Source organism: Xenopus laevis, chromosome 4L (assembly GCF_017654675.1).
Source record: "Xenopus laevis strain J_2021 chromosome 4L, Xenopus_laevis_v10.1, whole genome shotgun sequence".
In the NCBI taxonomy this organism is placed as follows: domain Eukaryota; kingdom Metazoa; phylum Chordata; class Amphibia; order Anura; family Pipidae; genus Xenopus; species Xenopus laevis.
Genome location: NC_054377.1, coordinates 99,490,745 through 99,501,293, shown reverse-complemented (window position 1 = coordinate 99,501,293; position 10,549 = coordinate 99,490,745).

Here is a 10,549-nt window from a genome sequence, read left to right as displayed (position 1 = left end):
CAAGTGGGCTTCATTCCCCACAAAGCGGCCGAGTTGAATCTCAGACGTCTTTTTACTAATCTCTCTATTCCCCACTCCAACCCGGGTTCCAGAGTCATTGCCTCCTTGGATAACGAGAAGGCATTCGATTCAGTCGAATGGCACTATCTTTGGGAAACTCTAAAAACCATGGGCTTTCGGGAAAATTTCCTCCTCTGGATACAAACACTGTATTCTAAGCCCACAGCTAGAATTCTCTCTAACCTGGAACTCTCAGCCCCAATTAACCTGTATAGGGGAACGCGCCAGGGATGCCCCCTGTCACCGGCCCTTTTTGCTCTTGCCATGGAGCCCCTGGCGTGTTTAATTAGAGCAACAAAAGGGATTCGGGGATTCGAAATTGGGAATATTGAGGAAAAAATCTCGCTCTTTGCTGATGACACTTTGCTATACTTGAATGATCCAGGCCCCTCCCTCCAATTGGCTCTTCGGCTCATTAATACTCACACTACCTTCTCAGGACTTAAGATTAATTGGGCCAAATCTTCACTGCTATATTTGGACCCTTGCGTTACGGACGGCATTGACTCTGAACCCCCACTGGCCAGAGTGGACACGATTAAATATTTAGGCATCCACATTCACCCACAAATAAGCAAATTTGTAGAACTGAACCTTGACCCACTAATGTTACAATTACTCAGGTCCATTGATAGATGGCTTAAGCTCCCACTCTCCCTAATTGGCAGGATAAACTTATTCAAAATGAAATTCCTCCCGAAATTTTTATATCTTTTTCGCCAATCCCCCATTTGGATCTCGACTAAATTTTTTAAACTCCTTCAGAGCCACCTCACCCGCCTGTATTGGTCCCCGGGCCCGACAAGGGTTAAGTATAATGTGTTAACTATGCCTACATCTTTAGGGGGCTTGGCGGCTCCGGACATGGGAGCTTATTTTCTTGCATCCCAGTTGACCACTGTACAAAGGTGGCTTGATCCTCTCCCGGAGGACCCTATTACTATACTTGAAGCCCACTTGGCAGGGTCTATGGAAGGTTTGCGGAACTTGATATACAGAAAACCACCTTCCATGACCACTATCACCCCAATGATGGTAAACACACTTAAAGCTTGGCGGATGGGATCCGCACGGTCGGGGAAACTGGGAAAGGTACTGTCGCCGCATGTCCCACTTTGGTATAACCCGGACCTGTATAGTTTGACCACCGTGCCGGAACCACAATTGTGGGCCGCTTATAATGTAAAATATCTTGGGGATATTTATCAGAGTAATAGTCTGCTCTCTTTCCAACAAGTTAAGGATAACTTTAATGTACCTAATAAGCTACTTTTCCGTTACCTGCAACTCCGACATGCAGTTAATCAACAATTCCGCTCTGGCCCTCCTACTGTCGAGGTACCCCCTCTTGAAAAATTGCTTAGGAAAGAAAGACTAGCCAAACCCCTCTCAGCTCTATACCGCCAGGTTGGAACGTGTACTTTGATTCCCAATGGTGACCTTTTTAAGAGATGGCTTGCAAATATTCCTGACCTCACGGTCGACCACTGGGAAATTATCCTTGCCGAATCCATTCAGCCCCTCATCAGGTCTAGGGATAGACTTATACAATTTAAGTTTCTCCATAGAGCATACTATACGCCCCACATTTTGCATAGAATCAACCCCTCCTTTCCTGATGTGTGTAACAAGTGTAAGGGTGCTCATGCAGACTTCTTCCATTTAGCCTGGAGCTGTCCCGTTATACGAAATTTCTGGACTGATGTAGCTGCGTGCATCTCTCAGTTAATGGCATTACCGGTAGAACTACACCCCTCAGTCTTATTACTTAACTATCTCGATGACACTGTCACTTCACGAACGGAGAAAACACTGCTCACCTTCCTGCTCTTCTTTGCTAAAAAGGCAATTGCCATGAAATGGAAGGACGCTCTCCCACCCACAACCACCCTCTGGAAAATGTTGGTTGAGCAAACTCTACCGACCTTGGAACAAATCTATGCAGCTCGTGGATGTCCCACGAAGTTCTCTAAAATCTGGACTCTCTGGATACTGCAATATGAATCCTATACTAACAGGGCACAGTCCCCCCCTCAACCTGTTTTGGACTGGCTTAATGATCCGGACTTAACTTAAAGTGGCTTGTGTAGAATCTCTGCCTTCGTTGACTGGGAGGCTGATTCTTTCCTTCGCAGCTAATTATGCTCTGAGGCTATATGGTCGATACTGACTTGTTTTTTTTTAGTATTTCTGTGTGGGGTTGGTCTCATACTTTTTGGGTCGGGGATACCCCTCCCTTCACTCCTTGATCTCCCACTGCCTCTCCTTGATCTCTCCCTTCTCTCTCTATCTCTTCTTCTTTTTGTTGTTTCTCCCCTCTCTTGCTGTTTGTTTTTTTTCCCCGGGGGTTTAAAGTTAAAATGTCCAGCACAGTGTGGCAATGGTTGCCTTGAATGCATGTTACTTTTCTGTACAACTTTGTGCTGGTAATAAATAAACGTTTAAAAAAAATAAAAAAAATAAATAAAACTTGATGGACTTCCAGGGCCCAGCGCCAATCTCCTGCCATCCACCTAGAGGGTACTGCCCTGTGTTCATCACAGCATCTCAGGCAGCGGAGAACAGGCCCATCCTGGACAAAGTTCCAGTTGCGGCCTAGCAAATTGCAAAGCCAGGGACTCGCGTGATCGCAAGCCCCAGCCGTGGCTGACCTGAAGCACGGTTCTCCCTGGGGCGGACACGGAGCTCAATTGAGGGGCCTGGAGCGATTCTCCAAAGACATACTGTAGGTGAGAGACCTTTGGGAACCCCAGGAGTGCCCTGTATCTATACACTTTGCATTTATACCCAAGCTCTGCAGCCTAAACAGATCCCCAGCTCACATACAACAGCCACAGCATACCTTCCATGCTGCTGAGAACACTGTATACTACATTACTCATCAAAGGCTTATATGGTAAACTAGACTGTTAACACTGCAGCCTAACAGCTATCTCAGCATTCATTAACCCTTTCCTATGTGAAATAAGTACTTCCCATAAGTGCCTGCATCAGGTGCAGTAAAAAAACTGTTGGGCTAACAGGAGCAGCACAGAGAGGCAATAATAAAAACATAAGCAATGAAACCACCACTTAGAACGGACATATAAACTGAGAGCTGACAATAAAGCCGTAAAAACACAACCTCACAGGGGGCGCATGCGTTGCCCGACTCAATGAAAATGGACTAGTCCCGAGTTCCACACCTCATGCATATTAGCTCCCCTTTAATGAGCTTCACTACACTTTAATTCCCCGTGCACCAATGGGAAAACAAAGGAACCGTGAAGCGCTAGGTACAATGTCTCCATACCTTCATAAAACTTCAACCTGCACCACAAGTAGAAAGTTCCAAGATGGCAAAGGTGAACATGAACCGGATCAGGCCTCGGAAGCAAGCTCACCATCATGGTCACAAACTCCTGAGGACAGTACAAATTCCTCTCTCCCCAGCACTTTGGAGCTGCAAACTACACAAACGGTAACTACCGATTTTCTTACACAACAACTTGCTGCACTACACAACTCACTGTCCACAGCAATAGTGGGCACAGTTAAAGCAGTGGTGCAAGAAATCAAAACAGACATACATTCACTGGGGCAGAGGGTGGACAAGCTGGAAACAATATCTGACAACCTCATTATAAGACAAAATACCTTAGAAGAGGATCAGCTTACCCTACAGGAGGAACTGACTAAAATGAAAGCATACTGTGAGGATCTGGAAATAGAAACCGACGACAGAACCTCAGAATTAGAGGGATCCCTGACACTATATGACCTAAAGAAATCAGACAATATCTCAGATCCCTATTTTCTAAGCTCTGCCCCGATTTACCCGCAGAAGCTTGGCAATTTGATAGAGCTCATAGAGCACTTGGACCAAAGCAAATCACACAACATCTATGAGACAATGATATTCCCTACAGATGGGGATTCCCCTTTAAGCTTATGGTAACATTGAAAGGCCAACAACACATCCTCACAGATGTAAGCCAAGGCAACAAATTTATAACGTCACTGGGACTCTCTCCAATCCCAATTGATACTGGTAAGCCTAGATCTCAACATACAAAAATTACACCAGAGTGGGGAAAAGTCAGCCCCAGACGCTCCAGGCCATCACCTTCCTCATCGCACCGATCCGGATTCCCCAACATGAGACACGGCATCTAGATCTCTTCATCATGGACCCACAACTGTCCCCTTGATGGATGCACTTCAGCGAATATAAAGCCATGAGTGTGAACAGGGATTTGGCAGAATTGGAAATGAATCACCTGGATGTTTCCCCTGACACTGGTATTTGATAGAAATATACCTATAGTGTCACCAGGTACCAAAAAAGATGTACTCCAAATGATTGAACAGTTTTTTTTTTATGTTTGTTTTTTCTTTGTTCCCCTTGTTTAGTTTTATGGCAGGGAATTTATTCTCAGTTACTTCCAATAATGCTTTACTATCAACCTCCAATTAAGTTTTTTATTCCAAAACAAGTTATAATCACTCAGCCTCAATGCAGCCATTTGATGGACACCTACCCCACAGTAACTGATAGCCAAGTAGGGACATCACACTCTAGAATACAAACAGGTTGCAAACTACAAATGTTTCGAGTTTTAACCTATTTAGTTATATCTATATGTTTTTCAATTATCTCTGCTCTTGTGTTATATGCTGACCCATGTGGCATAGGTTTACAGGTCAAGGACCAAACATCCGAGTGCATGACCCAAACCAGTTTACTAACTCAGCATTATGTCAAGGATATGACACCTTCCCTGGCATTGTTGCCTTATAGATCTACAATGCCAACAGGTACCAAAAAAATGACATTCCTAATGACTGCTCAAAACTTTTTCCTATGTTTGTTCCTCATTGGTTTTCTCAGTTTAACTCAATGGCAGGAAATTGGCTCTCAGATACTTTTCACAATCTTTTACCTACAATTTCCAACCAAGCTTGTTATTGGTTTTCTCAGTTTAACTCAATGGCAGGAAATTGGCTCTCAGATATTTTTCACAATCTTTTACCTACAATTTCCAACCCAGCTTGTTATCTAGGAACAAACCATAGCTTATCAGCATCAAGGTAATCATCTGATGAACATTTGCTTCACAACTACCGATAGCCCATCAGAGCCACTATACCTGCGAATACAGACAGGTTACAAAGTCCAAACGTTTAGGTTACTAATGTGTTCAATTACAACTATTTGGTTCTTAATTATCTATGTTTTTGTGATGCATGTTAATACACTGGATATAGATATGCAGGAAAAAAAATCAAACACTGGTGCATATGTCTCAGAAAAACCTACTGAATCACTTTTCAAATGTAATTATCTCCTTGTTGATACTACAAATGCATCTATATAGTAAAAGGAATAAATACTGTATATGCTTTAGCTTGTATATTAATACTGGGTACCTACCAACATATGGGCCTTTCTTAGTCAAGAAGGCTACCTCTGCTACAATAATGCTTGTTCTTGATCATATAATGCAATGATTCGCTTAATATCACTGAATGTCAAGGGTCTAAATAGCCCCAGAAAAAGAACATTGACCCTCAGAGAACTCACACGACTCAAAGCGGACATTGCATTTATACAAGAATCACACTTTAAAGCCTCAGAGAACAATAAACTTCATTCCCACAATTTTATCAAGCATGCAGTTCTCAAAAGAAACCAGGGGTAGCGATCCTAATCCATAAGAACTGCCCTCTGAGGATAACAAAACAAATCTCAGACCCGAAAGGTCATTATCTCCTACTACAAGGCTTCTATGTTGGTACCCCTATTACTTTGATGAACATATATGCTCCAAATACGAGGCAAATTCATATGTAATGCAAAACATTATCGCATGTTTCATTACCCATCTTACATAGGGGTAAATTTATCAAAGAGTGAAGTTCCGCCACTAGAGTGAAATTCCGCAGCTCACAATTCATTTCTATGGGATTTTGAAAGGTATATTTATCAATGGGTGAAAGTGAAAGTTCACCCTTTGATAAATACGCCTTTAAAAATCCCATAGAAATGAATGGAAAGTGGCGGAATTTCACTCTAGTGGCGGAACTTCACTATTAACTTCACTCTTTGATAAATATACCTCATAGTGTGCTACAGACCTATGGTTACTTATCTGGGTATAAAATAAACTGGTCAAAATCGGAAGTGCTTGCACTGAATGTGGAAGAACGCTCCAAAGCATCACTAATGTCCACATTTGGGTACAAATGGCAACCAACACAGATTAAGTATTTAGGCATAACTTTGACATCTACTTATCAAAACTGTACAAAGCAAATTATATCTCACTGGTGAAACAACTCGAAACAGATATGAAAGAATGGAAAAAACATAATATCTCTTGGTTGGGACGAATAGCGGCTGTAAAAATGAATATACTACCCAAATTGTTATATTTTTTTGAAACCTTGCCCATAAGGTTCCTACTAATATGTTACGCCATATTCAAAATCAAATAATTTGCTACATACGGAATACCACTAAAAGCAGAATTCCCAGGTCAGTTTTAACTGAATCAAGGAGGCCTAGCAGTCTCAGACATTAGCAAATATTATGAGGCGGCCCATCTAAGACAAACCTTAGCATGGCTACAACCTAACACACTCACAAAATGGTCCCTACTTGAAGCACAATGGACTCAACCTTATCACATTAGCAACCTTATTTTAACTGACAAGTCCAAGGTCCAACTCTCAAATTTAGCTCCCAAACCAATACGCTTTACAATGTCTATTTGGGCTCAATGTGTAAAAAAATACAAGATTAGCACTCATCCCTCACCATTAACAATACTCACGGCCAACCCTGCCTTCATCCCGGGACAACAGAATTCTTTTACCACAAATTGGGCCAGTCATAATTTGATTAGACTCATAGATTTTTTTGACCCCCTTTTTAACCATAAACTATACGAAAACTCAACAAAAAATGCAAATGGAGAACGAATAAATTAATGGATTATAACCAAATTAAACACTTTATAGAGGCCACAATGAGCAAAGGAATCAACTGGACTCTCACCCCCTTTGAACAAATCCTAGGAAGCCCATATCCCTATAAGGGTCTGATCTCCCATTTATATATATTAATGAACACTCTACCGGAAGACCCATTTCAGAAACACGCGTACATGCAATACTACGAAACAATTATGGGGCAGGAATGGTCTATACAGCAGTGGAATTCCATATGGGAAAACGCACGCAAATGGTAAAATGCATCCAACAAGTAATAAAGGGTTTGAGGAAATGAAAGCCAGAATAACCAATACGGCTCAGATTTGGGAAAAGTACACAGCAAGCTCACAGAATGCAGGGGTTTTAATAGGGAACATTAACCATCACAGGGTAACCCCACCAGAGATTGAGCAAGGAGAGGTCAGACAATAACCCATTCTCATCCTCACCCCTCAATTGGGCAACATGCTAGCTCATGGAGATCATTGATATGTAACCCACTACTCATTGAGAATGTGTACTGTATGCTAAAAATTTTATTGAACTGCCACAGTTATACTATTTCTTATTGTTTATTGATTTTGTGTGTCTTATTCTTTTTTGTATATTCATGATAAAACCCAATAAAAATATAAGTTAGAGATAATACCCTGGTCAAAATAAAGGCTAAAAGAACACTCTCAAAAAAAAATAAAAAAAATAAAACTTGATAGTTTTAAAATGATTTGTAAATTACTAGTGTAGTAACCTCTGCTTGAGTGAACAGGGCATTCCTACTGGTTTGCAATTTTCTTAATTTCTTATCCTGTTTCTGTTTCCTACTTCCTGTCTAAGCTGAGAGCAGGCATGGAGTAGACCATGTTTTAAAAAAAATGTACCAGAAATTACTGTGCTTGTCTCACTGCTTCACCTGAACGAACACAGCAGAATCATTGAACCCACTGTTATCCCATCAGTATTACTACTACTATAACCAGTGAAACCAGCATCTGTTTATCCTTTGTTCTGCTCTGCTTTGTTACTTTGAAATATATGTTACAATGTAGCAGTTATCAAGTCTCCTCCAGTCAAAACTTACATTTTTATCAAAGAGTGTAAATAGTTTGCTTAATGGAAATTGCTCTCCTAATCACTTGTGCTGGACTTGTAAGAACATTTTTCTAAAAAGTTAAACAATAAATCATCCCACGATTTCTACATTGGAATGAAAAAATAAAGTTCTGCTTTTTAGAAATGCTTATTTTTAATGTTCTTTAGAGTTCTACATTGATACTTGTCTTGAGAAAGGAAGGGATTTTAACATGGAAATCAGTCCTCTCTTAGACAGACAAATGAGCAAGTGTTAGTTTAAAAAACAGAGGCTGTCAGAATGTGGAGCTGGTCCATCTACTAGGACTGAACAGAATGATGTAAGTCCAGGTTTAATGTCAGTTAGGTGAAAGTTAGAAGCTAATTGTAATTTTAGTCTTGGACATTGGAAGAGCAACAGCAGGGCAGTCTGAAGGTGATATTGTTATGAGATGGTCAGCTCACAGATATTCTGATTTATTTACAGTAATTTCCCCTAATATACAAGCAGGCCAATGGACTTGGTGATGACATTGCATTTATGGCCCACAGGGACGGGCACACAGGATATTGCCTTTTAAGAACAGTATCAGTAGTTCATAATTACGTCATTGCAAAGGAAGTGCAATAATAGTTAATGTTCTGCATATCAAACCTTTGATATATTAAAACAGCTGACTACCTGCTATTTAGCACATTAAGTAGAAGACTTATCAGCCTCGGTTATAGTGTAAATGTTGACAGGACAGCTGCTTTAAATGTTGACAGGACAGCTGCTTTTTTTATGTAAAGAGAATGTCATAATGTTAATGAAATAAAAAAACAAACAAACTCAAGAACAACTTCAGATAATGGGGCCATTTACTTTTCCTTGGGGTGCAAGTGTTAGAATGTTAAGGGGTGCAAAGTCGTGCACCTTAGTACTTATTTATTATCACATGCACCCTGGAAAAAGCTGCACTTTGCTCCTTGTTTAAAAATCTGTCACAATGGGGTAGAGCGCAGCATCAGGAAGCGCAGGCAAGCGCCATCCTTACTATCTGAATTAGGGCAATCATGTATGAGTTAAAGAATGGGTAGGAAGGTTTAAGAAGTTAGAAGCCTGCGACCATTCTGCAAAAGCAAGACACAATGTGCAAAGAGCAAAAAAAGGCAGATTGTGGCTTTTGTACCCTTTGTTCTGCTTTGTAAATGACCCCTAATGACTTAATTATTTATTGCTTATTGAGCTTACAAATAACAAATGTGTTTTTTTCTGCAGAAATGAAAAAGTTTTATCACAGATGCTTCACATAGATAAAAATTACTTTCACTTTTTTGTAGATTCTCTTTTCTTCAGCTTAGTTTTTAATTACAGGGTACAGTAATGTCCCCAGTGAGTATTTTCAATACTTTGACCTATGCATTTCTAGACTTTACATGCTTAAAGCCATTGCTCAGTATATAGCATGTTCAGAGAGTGAGCTGAATAATATCAATATGCAATGGATTTGTGCCTAGCATGCAAATAAATTGGTTGCAGGGCCATACTCGTTGCTCCATGCTCTGCAAGACTATGCAGGTGTCAGGTTATTGTGCAGTTCTTGGCAAATGATTCCTGTACACAATGTTCCCTTTGCAGTGTTGTGCAGTTTGGCACTGCATGAAAAGAAGCTTTCCCATGAAATTAGGTTAAAGCTCCTATTAGTAAACAAAGGCTGGTCATAAGACCAGAATATGTTTTTGCTGGTTATTTTTTTTTAATTTTCTATAAAAACAATTACATTTTTCAAATGTTTACTGAGGTCTTAAAATGCTGCACAGAAAACATTGTCTGTCATGGTAGGAATCATTCTCAGCCCCGCCCCTGAAGCTTCTATTTCCATTTTCAACTCTTTTGATCGTATATCTGAGCCGGAAATCTCTAAACTTCTCCTATCCTCTCCATCAACAACTTGCTCACTTGATCCTATCCCATCACCTCTATTAAAACAGTGTGCTCCAGTCCTCACTCCAGTACTTACTCATACATTCAACTCCTCACTTACTCGTGCTACCTTCTCCTCGTTATTCAAACAGGCCTGTGTCAAGCCCATTCTGAAAAAGGCTACACTGGACCCATCCTGTTTGTCTAACTACCATCCTGTCTATCTCTTACCACTAGCCTCTAAACTGCTGGAACGTCTAGTCTTCTCCCGTATTATTAACTTCCTCTGCACCAATAATCTGCTTGACCCTTTGCAGTCTGGCTTTCGGCCTGCACACTCCACTGAGACTGCCTTTTGTAGAGTTGCAAATGATCTCCAGACTGCTAAGGCCAAAGGGCATTACCCTATTCTCATTCTCCTGGACGTATCTTCTGCTTTTGATACTGTTAACCATTCTGTTCTAATGCAAGTTCTCCATTCAATTGGTATCCGTGATCAAGCTGCATCCTGGTTCTCTTCCTACCTTTCTGACCGCTCCT